The sequence below is a fragment of the Aulostomus chinensis genome, chromosome 9 (assembly GCF_037954235.1).
Source record: "Aulostomus chinensis isolate RoL2024-O1b breed Wild chromosome 9, RoL_Achi_v1.0, whole genome shotgun sequence".
Lineage (NCBI taxonomy): Eukaryota > Metazoa > Chordata > Actinopteri > Syngnathiformes > Aulostomidae > Aulostomus > Aulostomus chinensis.
In genome coordinates, this window is record NC_141328.1 from 12965184 (window position 1) to 12988226 (window position 23043).

Here is a 23043-nt window from a genome sequence, read left to right on the forward strand (position 1 = left end):
ATTTTCACTTTAAACAATGGCATACATCACATTTTAAACCACCAAGGAAGATCCTGTGAACTACAGGAAGTGATAAAATGAGACAAGAAAAAGTGGTGGTAACTTGTTTTTAAAGTTATCATATTTTAAACCACTCTGCCTCTCCCCCAAGGGCAGCTGGGATAGGCTCCTGCCCTTCCACAACCCTAAACAGGATAAGTGTTAGACAATGGATGGGTGGATGGATGGATATTTGAAACCCTACAAATGACAGATTTAAAGCCATCCAAATGGAAGTATATTAAGGCCTATGGGGCAACCATTGGTGGCACAGTGGTGCAGTGGTCAGCACTGTCGCCTCACAGAAAGAAGGTTCCAGGTTAGAGTCCCAGTTCGGGCACAGGATTTTTCTGTGTGGAGTTTGCATGTTCTCCCTGTGCCTGCATGGGTTCTCTCTGGTTACTCCGGCTTCCTCCCACACTCCAAAGACATGCAAATGGAGACTAGGCTAATTGGATAATCTAAATTAACCATAGGATTGGCTATGAGTGTGAATCGTTGTTTGTTGATATATGTTGTCCCTGTGATGAAGTGACGACCTGCAACAACAGTCTCTTTCCGTTTGTCTCCCTCTTTTTTTTTCTTTTTTTTTTACAAAGTAAGCAACTTCTTGTACAGATTAGAATTTCTGTCATGGAGAAAATAATTACCAATTAGATTGTTCTTAGATTCCATCCATCCAGATCCAAATATCCTTATCCATTTATCCTGTTAAGGGTCACTGGGGGCTGGAACCTATCCCAGCTGCCTTTTGGGCGAGATGTACATCCTGGATGGGTTGCCAGTCCATCGCAGGGCCACCATGTATAGACAGACAACCATTCGCTCTCACACCCAATTGATATGTTCAATTTAGAGTATCTGATTAACCGAGTCCCCTCTTGCACTTCTTTATATTGTGGAAGGAAGACGGAGTACCCAGAGAGAAACCATGCAGGCACAGGGAGAAAATAAAAACTCCACACAGAAAGAACTCATGCTTGAGCTTGAACTCAGAATATTCTTGCTGTGAAGCGACAGGGCTAACCATTGCACCAGCACCCATTCTAAGACTCAAAGAAGAAATTAAAATGGAGTGTGGAAGGAGCAGATGGAGAGGTTGAGAATAGCAGTGCTGGAGTTTGAAAGTGGGCACTCTCTAATCACTGCAGCACAGCTGTCATCATGCTGTCCCTCCTTGTGACAGTTTTATTATCAGAGCTGGTATGCAGCACAAGAGTCATTTCCCCTAATGATCTCAGCCTCCATCCACACCTCAGTAGAAGTGAGTGTGGCTGACATGAGTGGAGGGGGCAACAGGAAGCAGTAGAAAGATGAATTAACTGAAAGGAAGAAGGAGGAGGAGCGAGCAATTGTGTATGAGATTATCAGATTTAACTTATATACATTTAACTAATATACATACATATATATATACACACACACACACACACACACACACACACACACACACACACACACACACACACACACACACACACATATACCTCCTTGACTGACAGGGGTAATACTAAATGAATCAGGATAATCATCATCTGAGGGGGCAGAGGACGCTGATGTTGAGCAAGGAGAAGTCACAATTGATGGAGAAAAACAAATCTCTAAGCCATCCTTCTGCCACCCAGTAATCCTGCAATTGGGCCAGTCAGTGTGTGGGTTAGGAAGGTGAATTGAATGGGCTGAGTCTGGTAGTAGATATATGTCCAAAGCCATTGCATTTAGAGGTTATTTTAGAAGCAAAGAATCCAGTCTAACCAAAGTAGTGGAGAACAACACATACTTAGGTGAGAATTGGAATTTCAACCCATGTGAACTGAGCATGGCTGAACTTGGACCTGAATGTGATGTCATAAATTTTAAGGGACTTGTCATGCTCAAAATGTCATCTCTTTTGTCTTGTACAGTGTCCTAAAAATCATTTCTTGGGATCCAACCTGGGCCCCGGACTCTCAGTCTTAACCTGCAGACCACCATGGAGTGCTTTAACTTTAAAAACAACCTCAAACAGCACAGATTGCACACTAGAGGGAAGGAGTGCTTGTGGATGGTTCTAAAACATAAGACTTTAGCGCTGGAGATTCATGTTCAATCCCAATTGTAAACCATGAGTAGAGAAATCTGCAGAAGAAGGGAATGCTGTGTTGTTGGTCACCAAAGCAGAAATCGGCTGTGGCTACTGCTGAGCGGATAACGCTGGAAGATGTGCTTATACCTAATCAGCCAAGATTAATTTCTGCATAATATGGCCATGCCAAGGGTAATGTGAATGAATCCAGGGGCTAATAATGGAACAAGAGATTACTTGTTTAGCTTAAACTAAATTTACAGAATTTACACTGGGCGGTGGTTAGCACTGTCACCTCACAGCAAGAAGGTTCCGGGTTCAAGTCCCGGCTCGGGCACGGGATCTTTCTGTGTGGAGTTTGCACGTCCTCCCCATGCCTGCGTGGGTTCTAAGTTTGACAAGCCCATTGTAAGAGAGGCATCCAGCTATGTGAGAGTGCTACAGGATAAAGACTTTACATTTTTTCTGTGGCTTTTCCACAAAATCATGCCCCACGAAGACATCCTCTATCAGAAGCTCCAAAAGTGGGACATTGACGCGATCTTCATCGGACAAGCCCTAGAAAGCTTCACAAGCAGTGTGCAGGCTATAAGATAAGATATTAAAATATTAGGTGAGACTACTTTATATAATATATTCCACAATGGGCGGCACAGTGGTGCAGTGGTTAGCACTGTTGCCTCACAGCAAGAAGGTTCCAGGTTCGAGTCCCAGCTCGGGCACGGGATCTTTCTGTGTGGAGTTTGCATGTTCTCCCCATACCTGCGTGGGTTCTCTCTGGGTACTCCGGCTTCTTCCCACTGTCCAAAGACATGCAATTGGGGACTAGGCTGATTGATACTCTAAATTGACCGTAGGTATGAATGTGAATGGTTGATGGTCAGTGTATGTTGGCCCTGCGATGGACTGGTGACCTGTCCAGGGTGTACCCTGCCTCTCGCCCGTAGCTGCTGGGATAGGCTCCAGCCCCCCGCCTTAATAAGAATAAGAAGGGAGACTGAATCAGTGCATTTGTGTCATGAATTACATTATTTTCATAACATTTCCAAAGGTGTAATTAACATTAACATTCTAGTTAGGTGAGGCACAATGGATATTTTAAACACCTAAGTGTTTAACACTAACTCCAAGCCTCTTTTAAGTGGGTTTACAGGAATCCTTGTACTTTTTAAGTGGATAAAGTATGTTAAAGGTAGGTAGGTTCCCAGATTTCTGTGTACTTTTTGTTATAATCCCTGAATTTGTCATGATGTCTCGATGGCTATAAACTATGATGTTTACAAAAGGAAGCGTCAAAATCCCTAATACATAAGGGATTTTTTATTTAATTTACCTGCACCCTATCAAAACCCACTTCCAGTTAGACTGGTTGGCCCGTTTAGCTGTCCATCAACAGCCAAAACCAGACTGCACCTAATTGGGCAGCTTAGCTGTCCGTTGAAAGGCTGAGACCAGGAAGCCTAAAGCGGGTATCAACACCTTGTTGGATCGGTGTTGGGTGACCAGCATCAAGGAGGATAAGCATGGATCCAGAAGAAAACACTTCAAAAAGAAAAATGTTTTTGTAGAACTAGCATTCGATAAGAGGGAGTACGATAAAAGGCTTGTTGCAATGCGAGTGATTCTTTGGGATTCATTTCCTCGCTGGAGGAGTCAAAGAATCAAAAGGTTTAGTTACGGACATGCAAGTAGCAACCTTTCCTTTGGACAGGTAAGAAACCCATTTGGCGATTTTGCTAGCTAGCTATAGAAGCTATATTTGCAGTAATATATTGTCAATATAGGTTGTGAGCTAGAACAAAACACTATGTAATTGTCAGTGATCTATTTAGTGACATAGTTTACCAGGGAGGGCAAGTTGGAGCGAGGAGGGAGGGTTCATGATCAGAGTATGATTCAAAAAAACGATTTAGACAGATTTATGCCATACTGTTTGTATAATGTGTTTCTTTTGTAAAATTCAAAAAGAAAATTTTAAAATGTTAAAAAAGAAGAAAACAAAGAAGAAAAAACTAAATCAGGCGGCACATACCCCTCCTTTAATGTGCATCATATGTGACTACAGTATTGTACATAACCTAATTATTGGTTTGTTTGCCTTCAGGGACTCCTCTGAACAGCAGCTGCAAGAGCCAACAGGATCCAACACAACAAGGATGGGTTTGAGAGAGGAGCAGATGCAGAGGCTGTGTGAAGATGTCTGTGATACCATCGTGGCTCACAGTAAAGCTAGGTTCTCTCACTGGCCACCTTGGGAATGCTACCTTTATAGAAGGGGATATGTTTGAAATGTACTGCCATTCATTTCCTGCTGAGGCTTTGAATGACACTGCAAAGGCATACCCCATGCTGAACAAGGCCAAGCTCAAGAGGGAACTGTCTCTGATCTATGAGAATGATGAATTCAAGGGCTGCTGTGGTGCACAAGCATTGTACCAGGTTCTGATGAGCTACAATCACCAGGAGACATACTATGAGACTGTGAGTCTTTTGAATATTCTCATAACTACTGACATGACAACATCGGAAGCTGGAAGATAATTCTCAACTTTGAAAAGAGAAGACTTTTCTGTGAAATCCGATGGGCCAGACACGTCTGAATGCACTGGCCATGCTTTCCATGGAGAGGGAACTAGTCCTCAACATGCCAGATTTCAATGAGAAAGTCACTGACCGCTTTGCTGCACTGAAAGAGGGATGAGCAAAGTTTCAGTACAAGTAATGTACTCTGTCTTTCTCTCTCTATCACACACACACACACACACACACACACACACACAAAACAGTTGATGTTTTTATAATAGTTCAAATAGTTAAAAGAGGTAAAAACAAAAACAGGTCATGTTTAATATGTTCTTTTCATGTTCATTTTTATAAATCTATACAAATGTCCAGAATATGGTCTAAAGAAATGGCAAGGACATCAGTGTTCATTTTTGCAAATCCATGGCCAGAATAGCTTGTTTTAATATAGGATGTTCTTCATCACTGTTCATTTTCATTAATCTAAACGAGGGCAGAATATGGCTTTTCAATCTTGCAGGTCTTTACAAATTGCTTATGACCAGTGTTGTGTAGTAACGAAGTAAAAATACTTCACTACTGTACTTAAGAATATTTTGGGAGACTTTGTACTTTACTCGAGTTTTTAATGTTTTGACAACTTTCACTTTTACTTCATTATATTTCCGAACTTAATTGCATACTTTTACTCCGATACATTTTCAATGTTCTGTGTCGTTACTCGTTACAAAAAAAAGGTAAAAGAAAGAAAGAAAGATAAAGAAACCGTAACAGTGTTTTGGCCACACCCCACCTGACTGGATATGCCTGGGCTTGCTTGCAATTGCCAATAGTTGCGTATGACCAATAGGCTACACCTGCTAGTCTCGCAATCAACAGCCCTAATGGAAGAGGAGACGGAGACAGTGACTACGTCGGCTGCAAATGAAGGGGAACCTGATGATGAGCAGCACCCGTGGCCTTATTTGAACACGATGTTCTCTTACACAGACGTGAAGGATTCATCCTACCGAATGAAGTGTCTCTTATGCATCCCAAGAAACGTGGAATTCTGTCTTACTGAAACTCCCCGTCCAACCTGAAGAAACACATCGAGGTAAGTTCTGGGTTTTAGTTTTAGTTACTAAAGCATGGACCTGTAGTAACACAGGCTATTGTGAAGTTTTGAGCATAACCTGAACAAATGATTTTTTGTGACATTGTTTCGGTTCCACACGCGGTGTAAGCTTATTTGGCATAATGTTGGCTGTAGCAGGCTACCTTGCCTTTTCTGTTCAAGGGAAGGAAGATAGCTGTAGCAGGCTAAGTGTAACAAATAAGGGAAAGGCATGCAAGTTCAAAATGACAAACCATATTAACAAGTACTACTTTTTAAAATTGAAACAAACTTTGTATGTGCTTCTGACCATGATCAAGTGTGTTGCATAAAGGAGAAAGTGTGTTGCTGAATTGCTACTACAGTGTTAAGCAGAACTTTAAGGCATAGCAACAACTTCAAGTTATGCTACTTTGGTTTAAGCGCTGGGCTTTAGTGTCTAAGCAATTGGCAAAAACTCTAAATACTACTGAATCACAAGTCATTTATTACTATTATTTTAATGTATCCAATGTTCAATACCAACCAATTTATCATTGTACGAGGCTAAATGTATGTTTTATTTGTGCATGTCTATAGATTAAATTAGCAATTTTGATGCAGTCTTTGTAACTGACGTGTGTACATTTTTTTGTCTGTTTCAGAGAAAGCGTCCACACCATGTGCTGAAATACATTGAGTTGACCACAGCAAAGCGAAAAAGGACCAGTGGACCACCTACCCCCAGCAGCAAGCAGGCCACATTAACACAGACCTTGGCCATGACCCCTCAGAAGAGCGTTGACAAGGCCATTGTTAAGTATGTTGTACAAGGGCTTCGGCCCTTCTCAGTAGTTGAGCAGGAACCCTTCAGAGAATTCGTCAAGGAGCTTGTCCCTAATGCCAAAATGATGTCCCGGGTGACTGTCACCTCCAAGATTAAGGATGGCTTTAACAAAATGAAGGCTGCTCTGACTGAGGCAATGAAGGAGGTCGAATATGTTGCTACTACTACCGACTGCTTGTCGGTCAGAAGGTGAGGGTTCATCGGCGTTACAGCACACTGGATTGACCCAGAGAATCTTCAAAGATGTTCAGCAGCCTTGGCGTGCCGACAGCTGAGAGGATCCCACACCTTTGACTTGTTGGCCAATGCTTTGAATGACATACATGCGGAATTTGACATCAGAGGCAAGATTGTGAGGACTACCACTGACAATTGTTCGAACTTTGTGAAGGCTTTTTGAGTGTTTAGGGAGGACGGAAACAACAATGAAGAGGGAGTTGAGGAAACTGAAGCGTCTGAGCAGTCTGAAGAGGAAGGAGATGGTGGAGTGGATGAGGACGAAGATGTGCAGTACATTGATACAGCAGCTCTTCTAAATGAAGATGATGGGTTTGAATTTCAGCTACCGAGACACCAACGCTGTGCTTGTCATATCCTAAATCTAATCGCTAGTGAAGATTCCACAAATGCAACCTCCAGCAACGCATACAAGAAGCTGCACCATGCAACGTTTGCCAAGTGTTATGGCCTATGGAACAAATGTGGAAGATCACGCTTGCAGCTGAGATGATCGAAGATGTCTGTTCCCTTCAGCTTCTAAGACCAAATAAAACAAGGTGGAATTCCTTGATCATGGCCGTGGAACGCCTGCTCAGGATTTCTAAAGAGAAGGGAGAGGGAGCCTTAAGAGCTATTGCCGCCGACCTGAAGGTCCCAATGTAAGTAGGCTTAAGATTAAAAAAATAAAGTAAAAGAATACGAATAGAAATGGAATAACAGCTGCAGATAAACAAATGACAGTGCCCATGATGACTGCAGGAAAATAAAAACTCACTGGAAATCTGTTATTCATATTCTATCATATATAATCCTTCCATCTAACAAGTGTGTGTGTGTGTTTTTGTGTGTCAACACAGGTTCAAGCCAGCCAAACTCGCATTGCTCACTGAATATGCTGCTGTCATGAGCCCTGTTGCCCAGGCAACCAACATACTCCAAACAGAAACCAATGCACAAATGGGATGGCTACTTCCTACAATTCACCTGCTGCAGTGAAGTTGCAGCTGAAGTACTGCAGGCCTCTTGTTGATGCTTTACAGTCTGAACATGTGCCCAAAACGGTTCTGAATTCCAGAGATGCCGAGCTGGTTGCAGCTGCAATTCTTCTTCCCAAATTCCGAACAACATGGACGAAGGATGACGCTACCATTAAAATGGGTAAGGCATTCATACACTGTAGTTAAGTTTGTTTGTTTTGACACTTTGTAGTATTAACAGATTTGCATGTTGGTTGGTGCATGAAATGGAACATTGAATGAAGGCAAGAAAAAAATCAAATTCTTTGTTCACTTCTTTAGACTGAGATCACAACATGGTAGAGTTGCATCATTTAAGTGCTATAACCCTTCTATATTTCAGGAATCAATTACATCAAGCAGCATATCGAGGATTCCTCCATGCAGCCAGGTGATGCGACCAGGTCGAGTTCATCAGATGAGGATGACTTCTTCTCTTCTCTGCAAGCATCGAAGACCCAAGATGGCAGGAAACAATTTGATGCCTACCTGTCCTGCTCAGCTGACCACACGGATTTGCTGAAGTCCTTTCCTTCTGTCTGCAAGCTGTCTGTCAAGCTCAACACGCCCCTCCCAGCATCGGCAGCATGCGAAAGGCTGTTCAGCATAGCAGCAGCATAGCTTGTTTTCAGCCCACGAAGAGTACGGCTAAATTCTAGGCATTTTGAGAGCCAGCTGCTTTTGAAGATCAACAGAAATTTTTAGTTTCAAGTCATAACATGGTTATGTGCAAGGATGACCTCAAAGAAGGTTTAAGTTGGAGGGGAAGAAAAATGAAGGTCAAGGGCAAAAGTGGGTCGGGGGTGGGATGAGGGGCTTGAGTTTGCAAAATGAAAAGCTGTTGGTGCTATGTAAAATGTAGGATTTAGTGAATAGGCCTTAACGTGAAGTAACGGGAGCAGCTTTTTGTGTTTTCTCTAGTGTGATGTGCACCTCATTTTCAGCACTATCTTTTTTCTTTTTTTTTAAAGGGTTTATGAAAAAAGGGTTTCAAACTGTGATCTCCTCTTTGGATGCCAGATAAGCTTGAGTTTTCTCCCAATTTGTTTTTTGTTGGAGTGACTGCAATTGGTTGTGTGTGCACACTACTGCTATAGTTTATGAAGTGCAGTAATGGTAGCAGCTTTTTTTTTCTCTATGGTGTGATGTTCGCCTCATTCTCAGTGCTGACTTTATTAGGGCCTGAGCCAGTCCCTGGCGAAGACCCTATTATGTTTCGAAGGCACACTTGCCACTTCAAAAGTTAATTTGACCCCCTAAACATGCTCGAAAACTCACCAAATTTAGTACGCACATCGGGTGCGGCGAAAAATTCGATAATTTAATAAAAAAAGAGGCGCTCTACTCAATAGCGCCACCTACATACACAAAAAACCACGCCACAGCCTGTAGGAATGTCCTACAGACATGGGACCAACACCATTGAACTCGTCTCATCAAGATGGATAAATCATACACTCACACCCCTGACCTAACTGTAACAGGATGTCCACAATTTGGACACGAATGTCTAATTTTGGACAATTTTGCACCCTGAACAAAATCTTATTCCTCCTAAACCGTAAATGCCACGGCTTCCAAACTTTCACACATTACTCTCCCAACTGTGCTGATTAAAAGTTGTTCAAGGTTAATATACTATGCGCTCGGTTTGGATTTTATAAGCCGTCAAAGTGGGGAAGACACTTTTCGCCTTACAATGGAAGTCTATGGGGAGAGCATGTCCTCTCAGGGTACATACTGTCAAACAAATGCTTCTCACATCTACACCATACATCCCACAGCTTTTAAAAACACACCACTGTATTCCTGACAAAAATCCCTACAAAAATATGGTATTTTGTGTGACTTTTGACCAACGTATGCCGACTTATTCAGCTTTTACACACTACATTTCTCTTAATCCTCCACTCTCTCCACTCTAGCACAGATCAGAGAAAGTGCAGCGGGGGAGGGGTTCTTAAAGGGCCAGCTGGCAGCTCTGCTCTCAGCTCTGCCAGAGATGGCAGAGAGCAAACAGAGAAGGGAGGGGCTCTTAAAGGGCCAGCTCTCAGCTCTGCTCTCACACTGTGCAGCGCACTGAGGCTCGTATCTCCTAAACTACAAGGCCTAGGGATTTGGCGATTACACCGTTGGATTCGGGCCGGTGTCAAGGACGCGGCTATAGGCCGCGCGGGGGCTCAGGCCCCAACAACGCTGCTTGCAGCTTTAATTTTATTTATTTTTCAAAAGTTTTGCAAAAAGAGGTTTCACACTGTGGTCTCCCTCTTCAGATGCTACCGTTTTCTCCCAATTTTATTTTGTCTATAATGTTGGCAATTGGTTGTGTGTGTACCGCCATAGTTTACAAAATGCAAGAACGATGGCAGCTTTTTTTTTCATTTTTCTTTTAATGGTGTAATGTACGCCTAATTTTCAGCACTGACTTCATTTGAAAAAGAGAAAAAATGGAAGGTTTACAATGTTTCAAACTGGTCTACATTTTGCCTGCAATTGGTTTTGTGTGTGTGTGTGCATCTCCATTTTCAGTAGTGTACTTGACAATCAAAGTTTATCTAAAATTTAAAAAAATGACATTCAGACTGCCTTAGCTTGTTATTTACTTTTACTTATACTTTTAGTTACATTACTTGAGTACATTTATTTTTACATTGCTTGTCGTGCTTAAGTGCAAAAAGTTTCAGGTACTTTGAGACTTTAACTCAAGTAACATTTCAGTCAGTGACTTTGACTTTTACCAAAGTCATTTTTTGGAGGGGTAGTTATACCTTTACTTGAGTGTGATTTTTCAGTACTTTATACAACACTGCTTACTACCAGTTTATCAATGACTTGCATTAATGTTTTAAGGAGACTGTCAAAAACTCCTGCTCTCTTGGTTTGAATTAAGCTTTGGTGCGCATATCTCCAAATCACCCATGAGGCCTGTTTGAAGAAAATCATTGATGTTTATATTAGAATTTGTTGGTTGATTGCAGCAGCAGCATCTCATCATTCTGGCTTGGTGTTCAATGTGTGTGTGGAATGCCAAGGTGCACTGCCAGTGACCACATAAGCCTCAATTGTTATTGACTTAGGACATGTCAATTTTGCAGTTATGAAGTCGCACTTAGGTGATATCCTAAATACCAGAAAGGGTAGATCTTAAAATCCATTTCTCAAACATTTTCTAATTGTTATAGCCGCGTGATTTATTTATTGTTGAAAGTCTGCACTTTTCTTTTTTCTTTCCTTTGGGAGGTACTACCTTGTTGTAAAGGTTGTGAAAGCTGTTCCTACATACCAAAATGCTGAATTCTTAGCTGACACTGTATTTGATTGGTTTGTGGAAAGGCAGATTTTGCAATGCTGAGGTATGTAAAATTATTGTTTCTATATACCACTGTGATAAGTTATTTTGTGTTTGTAAGTCAATACTTTCAAGATCAGGGAAATAAATAACTGACTTAACATGTTGCCCCTTTCTTCATTTTGTTTCTGAACATATCTTTTGTCCTGTTTAAGTATTTTACATCATTGGATTTATGTAAATAATAAGTAGAATATTTGTGGATCACCACTATTTCTGCTTATGGAGGCTCATGGATGCAACTTTCTTTCATAGTTTTCCATCTGTAACTTATGTAACTAGAGGGGATATCTTTCTGTTGTGTTATCTATCTAGTTGACAAAAGAGTGACCTCTTTTTGAATTAATCATTCGACAACAAATTGATATGGTCTTGTAAAATCTGCTTATTGAATGGGTCACCTTAATCACTGACAAGAAAGGAGGATCAAACCAGCAACCCTTCGGTTGCTAGACGGGCATGCTACCTCCAAGCCATGTCGCTCCTTAACACCACACTTCTTCACTCAAAAATTCTCCATGAGCAAGCATATTTTGTGTCAGCTGCTACGAAAAGTCTTCCTTTTAACAGGAACAGGAACGTCAAGCAGACCAAGGCTTAATGGGAACGACCATCTGTTTTGACCAGTTGGGAGGGAAGAGAGCAGGGGCCTCATGTATCAACGCTGTTTACTCAAGAAAAACTTAAGTACACCAGGATGGACGCTAACATTCAGATGTATAAATGCGAAAAGTTTGTAGATTCTTGCGCTGTTTCACGCCAACTCCAGAGGTGCCTTAGAACTTGGCAGAAAGATGATTCTTCTGTTGACTGCAGTTTGGTCCGTTGGCAACACCCTGTGGCGGTGTTTGGTAACTGACATTATTTGACAAGCGCACATACATGGGGCACAAAAAAGCCATCAACACAAACACCAGTGGGCATTACTTAAGCAGCTATTAAAGAGCCTTCACAATTATGCTGAATGTGCAACTTTCAACAATGGCAGCACACGCTGTTGGAGGATGTGGCAAACAGTGCAATAAGAAGGAGCGACATTTCAGGGAGTGGGAAGACTTGCTCCACAATTCTGACGAGTGGCTGATGAACCGGTTCCGGCTACCGTGGGCCATCCCCAAGCTGCACTTACCACACAGCACAGTGCAACCTCCCGGTGAACTGTTAGGCTCAGACATTTTATTGGGAGTGGCAGCCAACCAGACTGGGATCCCCTTCATGGGCTGGGTTGAGGTAGAGTTTAGACTAGGGAAAGAATCTGCCTTGACAAAGCCACTTCTAGTACCTATTTTAGTGTCAAGTGACCCAAACGTAGCAGCAGAGCCCATAATTGACTACAATGTGATAGAATAATGTCACGTCCCCATGGTCACGGGCATGGGGGCGTGGCATCAGTTCTGTTGACTTCCTTCCCTTTCCAGGTTGGAGCTTTACGGGGTGGAGCTGCTGATTAATTAAGCTGGTTGGGAGCAACTTGGCCCAGCGTCTCCCAGCTACAAGGCAGACGGCCAACCCGGCAACGCGCTCTCTCTCACTCACTCCTCCTGGCTCACGTCTGAGCGATGGTTGCATTCTTTGTGTTTTATCTTGTTTAGTTCTCTGCATCCATCACACTGCATACATATACACCTCCCTTACACTCATGCACACACCCGCAATCACCACTGATGCTACTGATAGCCATATTCCATTGTATGTTATGATTTGTCTTGTGTTGATCTTTGTATTTTGTTAACAATAAATTATCCGTTTTTTTATGTCGAATCTGCGTCTCCCTCCTTTAATGTCACGATCTCTGAGCCGGGTTGTGACAATAAATAACAGGAGAGGGTAGTCAGACAAGGCGGCACGGTGGTGAAGTGATTAGCACTGTCGCCTCACAACAAGAAGGTTCCATGTTCGAGTCCCAGCTCAGGCATGGGATCTTTCTGTGTGGAGTTTGCATGTTCTCCCTGTGCCTGCGTGGGTTCTCTCTGGATACTCCAGCTTCCTCCCACCATCCAAAGACATGCAATTGAGGACAAGGCTAATTGGACACTCTAAATTGACCGTAGGTATGAATGTGTGCGTGAATGGTTGTTTGACTCTATGTGTTGGCCCTGAAATGGACTGGCGACCTGTCCAGGTTGTACCCCGCCTCTCACCCGTAGCTGCTGGGATAGGCTCCAGCCCCCCTGCGACCCAATGGATGGATGGATGGATGGATGGATGGATAGTCAGACAACAAAGACAGAGACCATCCATACTGTGTGTCAAGCCTTCCAGATAACAGTCCAAACAGCACAAGCAGTGCTTCAGCTTATCCATGCCAGCGTTAGTGAGGAAGATGTAGGAATTGTACACACAGGAAAAAGAACACTCACTCTAGGCGCTGAACAGGTCACCACAGTGTATGTGTGTATGTAAAGTCAACACTGGGGCTCAGTATCATGGCCAAGACCTGCTTCTAGTTCCAAGTGAAGAGCCAACATTGCCAGAGGGGGTAGTGATAGAGGAGGGTCTAGTCAGTGTCCCCAGTAAAAGGTCAGGTTATGTGCCAGTCCCCATCGCCAACACAAACAAACAGTGTAACCCTGGCCCAGTGCACCATTTTTGGTCACCTGCATACAGTAAAAAATGCCAATGCAGCCAGTGTTGAGCAGATGAACAGAGGAGAGGGAGTAAAGCCACCAACTCACACTGCGCCAACCTCAGGCGGTGATAACTCAAAAAAACATAAACCTGCCTGGGGGGACCCTCCGGTTAACCTCAGTCACCTGAACAAGGAGCAAAGGCAGGTGACAAAGCAGCTGCTGAAAGAGGTGTGTCACACGTTTGCATACGATGAGGACGACATCGGCTCAATCCCCTCACTGAAACTCCACATCACGCTACACGACACCACCCCAGTAAGAAAAACGTACATGGCAGTCCCAAAGCCACTACATCAGGAGGTAAAGGGTATATCCAGGACTTGTAGAATCGAGGCTGGATTACTCCTTCACACTCTCCGTACACCTCACTGGTCATGTGTGGGACTACAAGGAGCTGAACAAAAAGTCAGTCCCTGATCGCCACCCTATGGCAGCTCCTGTTCTCCGTACTGGACCGGGGGAAGGCCTATCACCAGGGCTTCCTTGACAAGGAAACCCAGCCCCTGACCGCTTTCATACCACTGTACCAGTGCGTCTGAATCCCGTTCGGATTGAGTGTAGCACCCGCGGAGTTCCAGAGGAATATGGAAGACTGCTTGCGTGGCTTGAGAGATGTCATGTGTCAATTGTATCTGGATGACAATCTGGTCCATAGCCCAAGCTTTGAGGACCACATTGAGCAACTGAGAACTGTGTTACAGAGATATCAGGGACACAGTGTTAAACTCAGCCCCTGCAAGTGTGAGGTGACCCCAGTCTAAGCCTTAAAGGAGAAGGCGCCTACAACAGTGGGAGAGCTGAGAAGAGTAATGGGATTCCTCTCATACTATTACTCTCATACTCTTATCACATACGTCCCAAACTTCTCCAGGATAGCCCAGCCTCTCTACCAGCTGCTCTCAACAACACCTGATCAAAGGAACAGAGAGAAGGTCAGTGCCACAACTAGGAAGAAAGGTTACCTCCCACTTAACACTCCAATACAGTGGACAGATAACCACCAAAAGACATTGAACTCTCTCATAGATAAGCAGATAGAGCCTCCCTTTCTTGGATACCCAGAGATGACCCAACCATTCATCCTCCATACAGACGCATCCCAGGAGGGACTGGGAGCAGTACTTTATCAGAGACAGAATGGTAAGCTGGTAATTATAGGCTATGGTCCCAGGACTCTAACGCCACCTGAGAAGAACTATCACATGCACTCAGAAAAATTAGAGCTTTTAGCACTAAAATGGGCAATATGTGAACATTTTTGGGATTATCTTTATCATGCCCAAACTTTGTGGTATATACAGATAATAATCCCTGAACACATATCCTCTCAACAGCTAAGCTTAATGCTACAGGTCATAGGTGGGTGGGTGAGCTATCCGAGTTTGAATTTTCCATTAAGTATAGGCCAGGAAAAAACAACGCAGACACGGATGGCCTATCCCACATGCCATTAGACATAAATGCATTCATGACACAGTGTACAGATGGTCTTCAGTGCAGCAGTGCAGGGAGTCAGTGTGCAGGTAGACAACCCCCCAGTCTGTATAGCAAAAGTCCCTATAGAAACAAGATACCTTGAAAAATGATTCAGGGAGAGATGTGAGTGCACACCCTCGAACCAAGTCCCTGACACCAGAACAGATACAAGACAGCCAGGAAAGGGATCCTGTCATGGGCCAAGTTCTGCATTATAAGAGGGACAATCAGCACCCATCCAGGAGAGCTCTTAAAGCAGAACCAGCAGATGTCAGAGTATTAATGAGACAGTGGGCAAAGTTGTATGTCAATGAGGATGGAATTCTCTTTAGGAAAGCAGGAGATTAACAACAGCTTATCCTCCCAAAAGAGCATCATCACACAGTCTTCCACGAGCTTCACAGAGAAATGGGACATCTTGGGGTCGAGAGAACCTGATCCATGATCGATTCTATTGGGCCCATATGTACTCTGACATAGAACACTTTTTCACCCAAGAGTGTGAGTGTCTCAAGGCAACTTCATAAAGCAACCAGGGCTCCCATGACAACCATTGTCACAACACGCCCAGGTGAGCTAGTATGCATTGACTTTTTGCACTTAGAGACATGCAAACAGGGGTTTGAGTACATCCTTATTGTGATCGATCATTTCACTGGTTTTGCCCAAGCCTAAGCCACGAAACACAAGTCTGCGCTTTCCAGAGGGAATTCACCACAACATGGTGAGAGAGTTTGACAAGCAACTGATGGACCAACTACAGAGGAGCTGTGATGTGTGGGACGCCGCACAACATGTTACCACCCCCAAGGCAAAGGGAAGTGTGAACGGTTAAAAAGAATTATCTTATCAATGCTCCACACCCTCACAAGTGAACAGAAGGCTGACTGAAAGAGCTCATTGACAAAACTGGTGCATGCATACAACTGCACCCGCTGTGGGGTCACAGGGTTCTCGCCCTACTATTTGCTCTATGGAAGATCACCTCGCTTTCCAGTAGACCTGCTTTTCAACCTACAGCCCAGAGAGGCAAAAGAGACTTACACTGAATATGTACAGAACTGGCAAAATTGAATGCGACAAGCCTATGAGATCACATCCAAAACAGCGGCCCGAGAATCCCTACAAGGCAAGAAAGGCTACAACAAAAGAGTGCATTGAGCCGACCTGCAACCTGGTGGATGGGTGCTCATGCGTAACCTGTCAGAGAGGGGCGGCCCTGGTAAACTGCAGTCCTACTGGGAAACTAAAGTGCATGTTAAGAGAAGGATCAATAACTGCCCGGTGTATGAAGTAGCACCAGAGGGAGGAGGTAAGAGTCGTGTTGCACAGGAACCTCCTACTCCTATGTGACAGTCTGCCCTTGGGGAAATCAGAACTTGCCCCTGCAAAACAAGAGAGGAAAATACGGACATGGACGAGAACAAGACAACACCAAATCAGCGAACCAGAGGAGAACTCAGACAGTGAAAGCAGTGATGAAGTGGAGCTGGTGTGCCGTTTCCCACATGACCAAGAACTAAGTCAATGAGCTGCAGACTTGAATCCAGAGGCAGAGCCATTTGCACCAGCTCTGACGATGCAAGACGGAGCACCAGATCTGGAAGATGCAACGGTTGCTCAAGAGGAGGTAGAGACTGATAACAGAGGCATCACAGCTGATGTAGACAGTGAGAACGACGCAGAGCCTGGGGAAAGTCTGCAACAGTCATCAGAGGAAGATAATGCTCATCCTGACCCTCTTCCAGTGACCAGCTACCCGCAGCGACACAGGCACCATCCCTGAATGCTGACCTACAACACCTTGGGTGAGCCACCATGGGTAGAAGCGGGTGCCGAGAGCCTGCATGTCCCCAGCCTGCAACCCACTGGTCATGTGGCGACCATGGGCAACACTAGACATTGAGGTAATATGTTGAACTCACATTACATTATTACATTACGCTAGCTCAGAGAAAATGGACTCTGAAAAGTAGAGAGGTGAAATTCTATGGACTGAGAACGAGACAATTCCAGGAGAACATATTGAACTGACACTGTACAAACAAAGAAGACTGGTAACAGACTAAAAGAACTGAGGCCAATATGAATTCTGTTACATTTGAGAGTGGATCTGATGTGGGTCCAGAGTACAGTAACTGATGGTGAGTGGTATAGGTCTAATTGGGTCAGATACTTTTGATAAAAAATTGAATTGAATGTCAAGTGCCACTTTGAAATAAGTAATACCATGTTTTCAGTTAGAAAAATCAATGTGTTGTGGAAAGGTACACTTTGAGTATCTGACATGTCTGGAGACATTTATTATGGGGGGGGGGGGTGCATACAGAGCCATCAGTCATCAGCCATCAAAATTATTATTTTTTACATTTCACAGTTAACATGTTTACCATTTAGCACAGCTCATGTTCAGAGTGTGGTGAAAACTGTCCGTGTTTTATTAGAAGAAAAGGATGGTTTATTTGAAAAATGTAGCATCATTTAGCAGTAGGCCGTGTCTAACTCTGATCAGCAGAGGACGCGTACACTGCACCGTGTGTGTTAAGGGATAAGGGAAGTCTTGCGTGAATACATTTAGAGAATGAGAACACAACTTGAGTGTGAAGTAACTGGAAGGAACTGTGATAATAAAACATATATTTTGCTCTTTGCAGGTTAGAGGGGAGAGCTAGAATTGTGTAATGGATGGGTGAATAAGTTATGTCATAGTTTATGATCCCAGTTGGGTTTTATGTGGAATTGTTTATGAACATTACTTGGTCTGTACTGAAACGGCTAGCTAGAAGTTAGCACTGGTTGCCTAGTTACTTTGAGCGAGCGTGAGGCGGGAGAATAGAACTATGAGCTGGTCTAAAGAGCCCAGACTGCGCATGTCTAGTTCATAGATAAATAAATAAATAAATAAATAAATAGGTTAAAATAGATACATGATTCATTTGACAATGTTTAGACATAATTGGCTGACTATGGGTCAGCCATGTTTTTATTTCCTTTAGACAGGCCTCCAGTTTCGTCAGCTGATTTGTTTCATGTGGCAATATTAATAAGTACAGCTGCATATCGTCTGCATAACAGTGAAAATTAATCAAGTGTTTCCTAATAATGTGACCTAGAGGAAGCAGGTATAGGATGGAGAGGACTGGTCCAAGCACAGACCCTTGGGGAATATCATAACCTACTGTAGTGGTTTCAGAGGGATTATCATAAGTGAGTACGAACTGATATCGATCTAGTAAATATGACCTAAAACAGTTCAGCAGATCCGTTAATGCCAATGACATGATCCAGTCTCTGCAGAGGGATATTGTGATCAATGACATCAAAAGCTGCACTAAGATCTAATGAGACCAGCACAGAGACTAGATAAGTCCCTTATCTGATGCCAGTAGGAGGTCATTGGTAACCTTGACTGGTGCTGTTTCTGTGCTATGCTATAGAAGGTTCTAGCAGTGATGTGGAGCTCGCTGTCCACGTCAACATTGGTGGGAACGGCGTGCAAATGAAAGTCAATTTATTTGTATAGCGCCAGATCACAACAAAAGTTATCTCATGACACTTTACAAGTAGAGTAGTTATTGTACAACACTCCTTCAATGAATCCATGAGCATGCAGGAACATTGCTGCTAGGCCCATGTGACGCTGATGACGATTAGCCAGGCCCCCATAGCCGACCCGCAACCAGGGCTATCATAGCTGTTCATCCCCCGGTAGCTCCTGAGCAGCCGGGAAATCAGGGAAGCTGGGTGACTGCCTGAAGGAAGCGTAGCCCCAAGCAGAAACCCTTGGTTAACTAACAACCACTTTGTGTTTCCAATATTTTCCCTGCTCTGCGACACACCCGCTAAGAAAAAGACTCAGATCATTGGCAGCTCTATTGTCGGAAACATGAAGACAGCAGCACCTGAGGCCATAGTTAAATGCATTCCTGGGGCCAGAGCGGGGGACACTGAGTCAAATTTAAAGCTGCTGGCTAAGGCTAAGCGTAGATACAGAAAAATTATTACCCACTGCAGTGGAAATGGCATCCAATTAATCCAAACAGAGGTAACCAAAATTAATGTGGAGTCAGTGTGCACACTTGCTCAGACAATCAATATCTGACTCTGTAGTTTTCTCAGGGCCCCTACCTAACAGGGAGAACATACAAATTCCACACAGAAAGATCCATGCTCTAGCCAGGGTTTGATCCCAGAACCTTCTTGCTGTGAGGGAACAGTGCTAATCACTGCACCACTGTGCTGCCCAGGGTTGGCTCACCTTGTTATATAGCTGCTGCATCATACCTCATACCAAGATCTTATTAATTCACCCCCCGCTGTTGTCATCTCTGTAATTTTAACACATGGAAATTATATCACTTTTACATGGAAGTAGCAAAGAAATGTTTGTTTTCTAGGTGCAGATTTCCTCTTGTACAGCAGCAGTTCTTGAATATTCAATGCCTCAGAGGATACATACAGTGTACATGTGTGTTTTCTGCTCTTATCTCACTTCAATAGTATAATGATAATGGCCTGTTAGTCACCTCTACACATTTCAAATGGTTCAGTTGGCTCACAGAATGAAGGTAAATCTTTGAGGTAAATGTCATCATGCAATTCAATCAGCTGGGGAGACATAACAAGAGCATCTTATAGTATCATCATCTCTCATCCTAATGTTTGAGTGTTTTAGTTCAGCTACAGCATTTGGAATATAAAGAACTGGAAATGTGTCTCTCAGATATTCTAACTGATATTGAGATGTGTTCTTTGGTTCAAAAATTACTTCCCCAACAAAAAGTGTACTGTACTTTTAATTGTAAAAGATGTGTGCTATAAATATACATCTTAACATCAAAATAAAGGTCTGCTTAAAGTTATCTCAACAAAATTTTAAACAGATATGCTTGTCTTGCAATAAAAATTATACGGAGAGTGCTGGATGTGAAAGTAAGGTTTTTAGGGAACCAATCTGATACCTGTCAGTCAACAAATCTCCCCTTCACACATCATTAAAAATGGGCTCTTGACATCCCATTCACAGACACAATGCCAATGTAAAGTAGCTATTGATAGTTGCAGTGGATACATATATCATTTGTGCTTTTTTGTGGAAAAAGTAGGTGATAACCTGTTAAGCCCTAAGTTAAGCTAAGTCCAGGAAGCAGATTGTTTATTGCTTTGGACATAATTTGTGCTGTTTGAAAGTGAAGATCAGTGAATTTTAATATGTTTGATTTTAAGAATAGTGAATTTGGTGATCTTTGTAACTGGCATTATGAATAATCCTTATGGCTCTTTTTTGCAGTAGTGATAGTGATTGTAGTGTACATTTACAAGTATTGCCCCAACCCTCTGCACATTAATTTTAATATGGTAAAACCAGTGAACAGTAGAGAATGTGAAGTGATTTGTGGTCCAGAATGTGTTTTGCCTTGCTGAGTACTGAGATGCTTCTTGGCAGTTTTTTTTTTGTACATGTTTTGAGTGAGATTTCCAGTTTATTTTGTCATCTATTATTACACCAAGAAACTTATTTTCATGAACTCTTTCAATATCCACACCTTCTACTTGCACTTGTGTATCCCTGTTACAATTACCAAACAATATGATGTTAGTTTTACCTAAATTTAATGATAATTTGTTTCTATCAAACCACCTCTTTAATTTGCACATTTCAGCAGTCGTCTCCAGTAGCTCCAAATCCCCCCAGAACAAAAAATATTTGTGTCATCAGCAAAAAATACTAATTTTAATATTTTTGATACCTTACAAATATCATTTATATAAAGGATAAACAGTTTTGGACCCAGTACTGACCCCTGGGGGATGCCACAAGCATGGCAATGTATACTCTCCCAACTTCACAAATTGTTTCCTATCTCCTAAGTGCAAATTGCACCCAGTGCAGTACTACCCCCCTGATCCCATACCGTTCCAGTTTATTGAGTAATATGTTATGACTAATTGTGTTGAAAGCTTTTTTAAGATCTATGAATACTCCAACTGCATACTGTTTGTGGTCCATTGCGTTTGTAATTTCCTCAGTTGATTCAGTTCTTGCCAGTGATGTTGAGCTGTTTGATCTGAATCCGTATTGACTGTCAGAAAGTAATTTATGCTTTTCTATGAATTTGTCTAATCTGTTATTGAATAGTTTTTCTAGAATTTTGGAGAATTGTGGAAGTAAAGAAACAGGCCTGTAATTTGTGAAGTGGTGTCTATACCCAGTTTTATACAGCAGCACAACTTTAGCTATTTTCATTTTGTTTGGAAATTTACCAGTTTGGAATGATAAATTACAGATGTATGTTAGTGGTTCTGAAATCTCCTCAATGACCTTTTTTACAATTTTCATATCAATTTCATTACAATCAGTGGATGTTTTATATTTACATTTATTTACAACATCTATTATTTCTTTTTCTTCCACTGGTGTAAGGAACATTGTGCTGGGATTCCTGTCGATAAGGTTATCATTCCAATCCTCAGATGACAATGGATCAGGGATTTTTTTCTGCCAGGTTTGGTCCAACGCTTAATAAAAAATCATTAAAGCTCTTAACCACATCATCCACATTGTCCTTTTTAAAGTTGTTGTCAATAAAATATTGACGGCAACTTTGTCATCTGGAGCCATTTTTAGTAATACTATTTAATATGTCCCATATTCCTTTAATATTGTTTTTGTTACTTAATATTTTACTATAGTATTCTTTCCTACATACCCTTATAATATTAGTTAACTTATCCATCCATCCATTGTCTTCCGCTTATTCCTATTCGGGGTCACGGGGGGCTGGAGCCTATCCCAGCGGCTACGGCCGAGAGGCAGGTTACACCCTGGGCAGGTCGCCAGTCCATCGCAGGGCCAACACATAGAGACAAACAACCATTCACACTCACAGTCACACCTACAGTCAATTTAGAGTATTTAATCAGCCTCGTCCCCAATTGCATGTCTTTGGACTGTGGGAGGAAGCTGGAGTACCAGAGAGAACCCACACAGGCACAGGGAGAACATGCAGACTCCGCACAGAAAGATCCCGTGCCCGAGCCAGGACTTGAACCCAGAACCTTCTTGCTGTGAGGCCACAGCGCTAACCACTGCACCACCGTGCAGCCTTAGTTCACTTATTTTTATATATTTTTAGATTTATGTTCAGCTTCTTTAGTTCTTTGTTTTATGAATTCTCTATAGAGTATATTTTTCTTTTTATAGGCATTTTGTAATCCCTTTGTGATCCATGGTCGATCTGAATATTTTTGTTTTCTACTGTACTGTAAATTGGACAATTTTTATCACACAATGATGTGATCATTCTTAAGAATGTTCACAACGTCAACATCATCAACATCAACATCCTTTTCTCTGTATACTATTTCCCATTTTTGTGCTAGCAAGTCATTCCTTAATGCACTCATGGTTTCCTCTGTCCTCACTCGTCCGGATTGAAGTTTTTCATCTGGTTGATTTCTCTTGTAGTTACTGACATATACTGTAAAAACTGGTAGGTGGTCACTGATATTGTTGATTAGTAGTCTGCACATTGTCTCGTTTTCAATGTCATTGGTGAATATATTATCAATTAGGGTGGCACATTGGGGTGTGATTCTGCTGGGTGTGGTGATTTTTGGATATAAGCCCATACTATACATCGTGTTAATGAGTTCGTCAGTGATTTTGTGCTTGTTTGGATTTAGTAGATCAACATTAAAGTCACCACAGATGAAGATAACTTTTTAGTTTCTGAAAATATTTCATCTATCCAGTTCTTAAATACTTCAATACTAGAGCCTGGTGTTCTATATATACAGCTAA

At 42.5% G+C, this 23043-nt stretch overlaps 1 long non-coding RNA gene across 1 annotated transcript; it reads left to right on the forward strand.

Annotated features, from left to right (window-relative positions):
- Window positions 1-7280: 7280 nt before the first annotated feature.
- On the forward strand, window positions 7281-8464 carry LOC147255841 (uncharacterized). Its single transcript, XR_015117725.1, has 3 exons — window positions 7281-7427; window positions 7626-7926; window positions 8128-8464. It is a non-coding gene; the product is annotated as an uncharacterized LOC147255841 (long non-coding RNA).
- Window positions 8465-23043: the final 14579 nt, after the last annotated feature.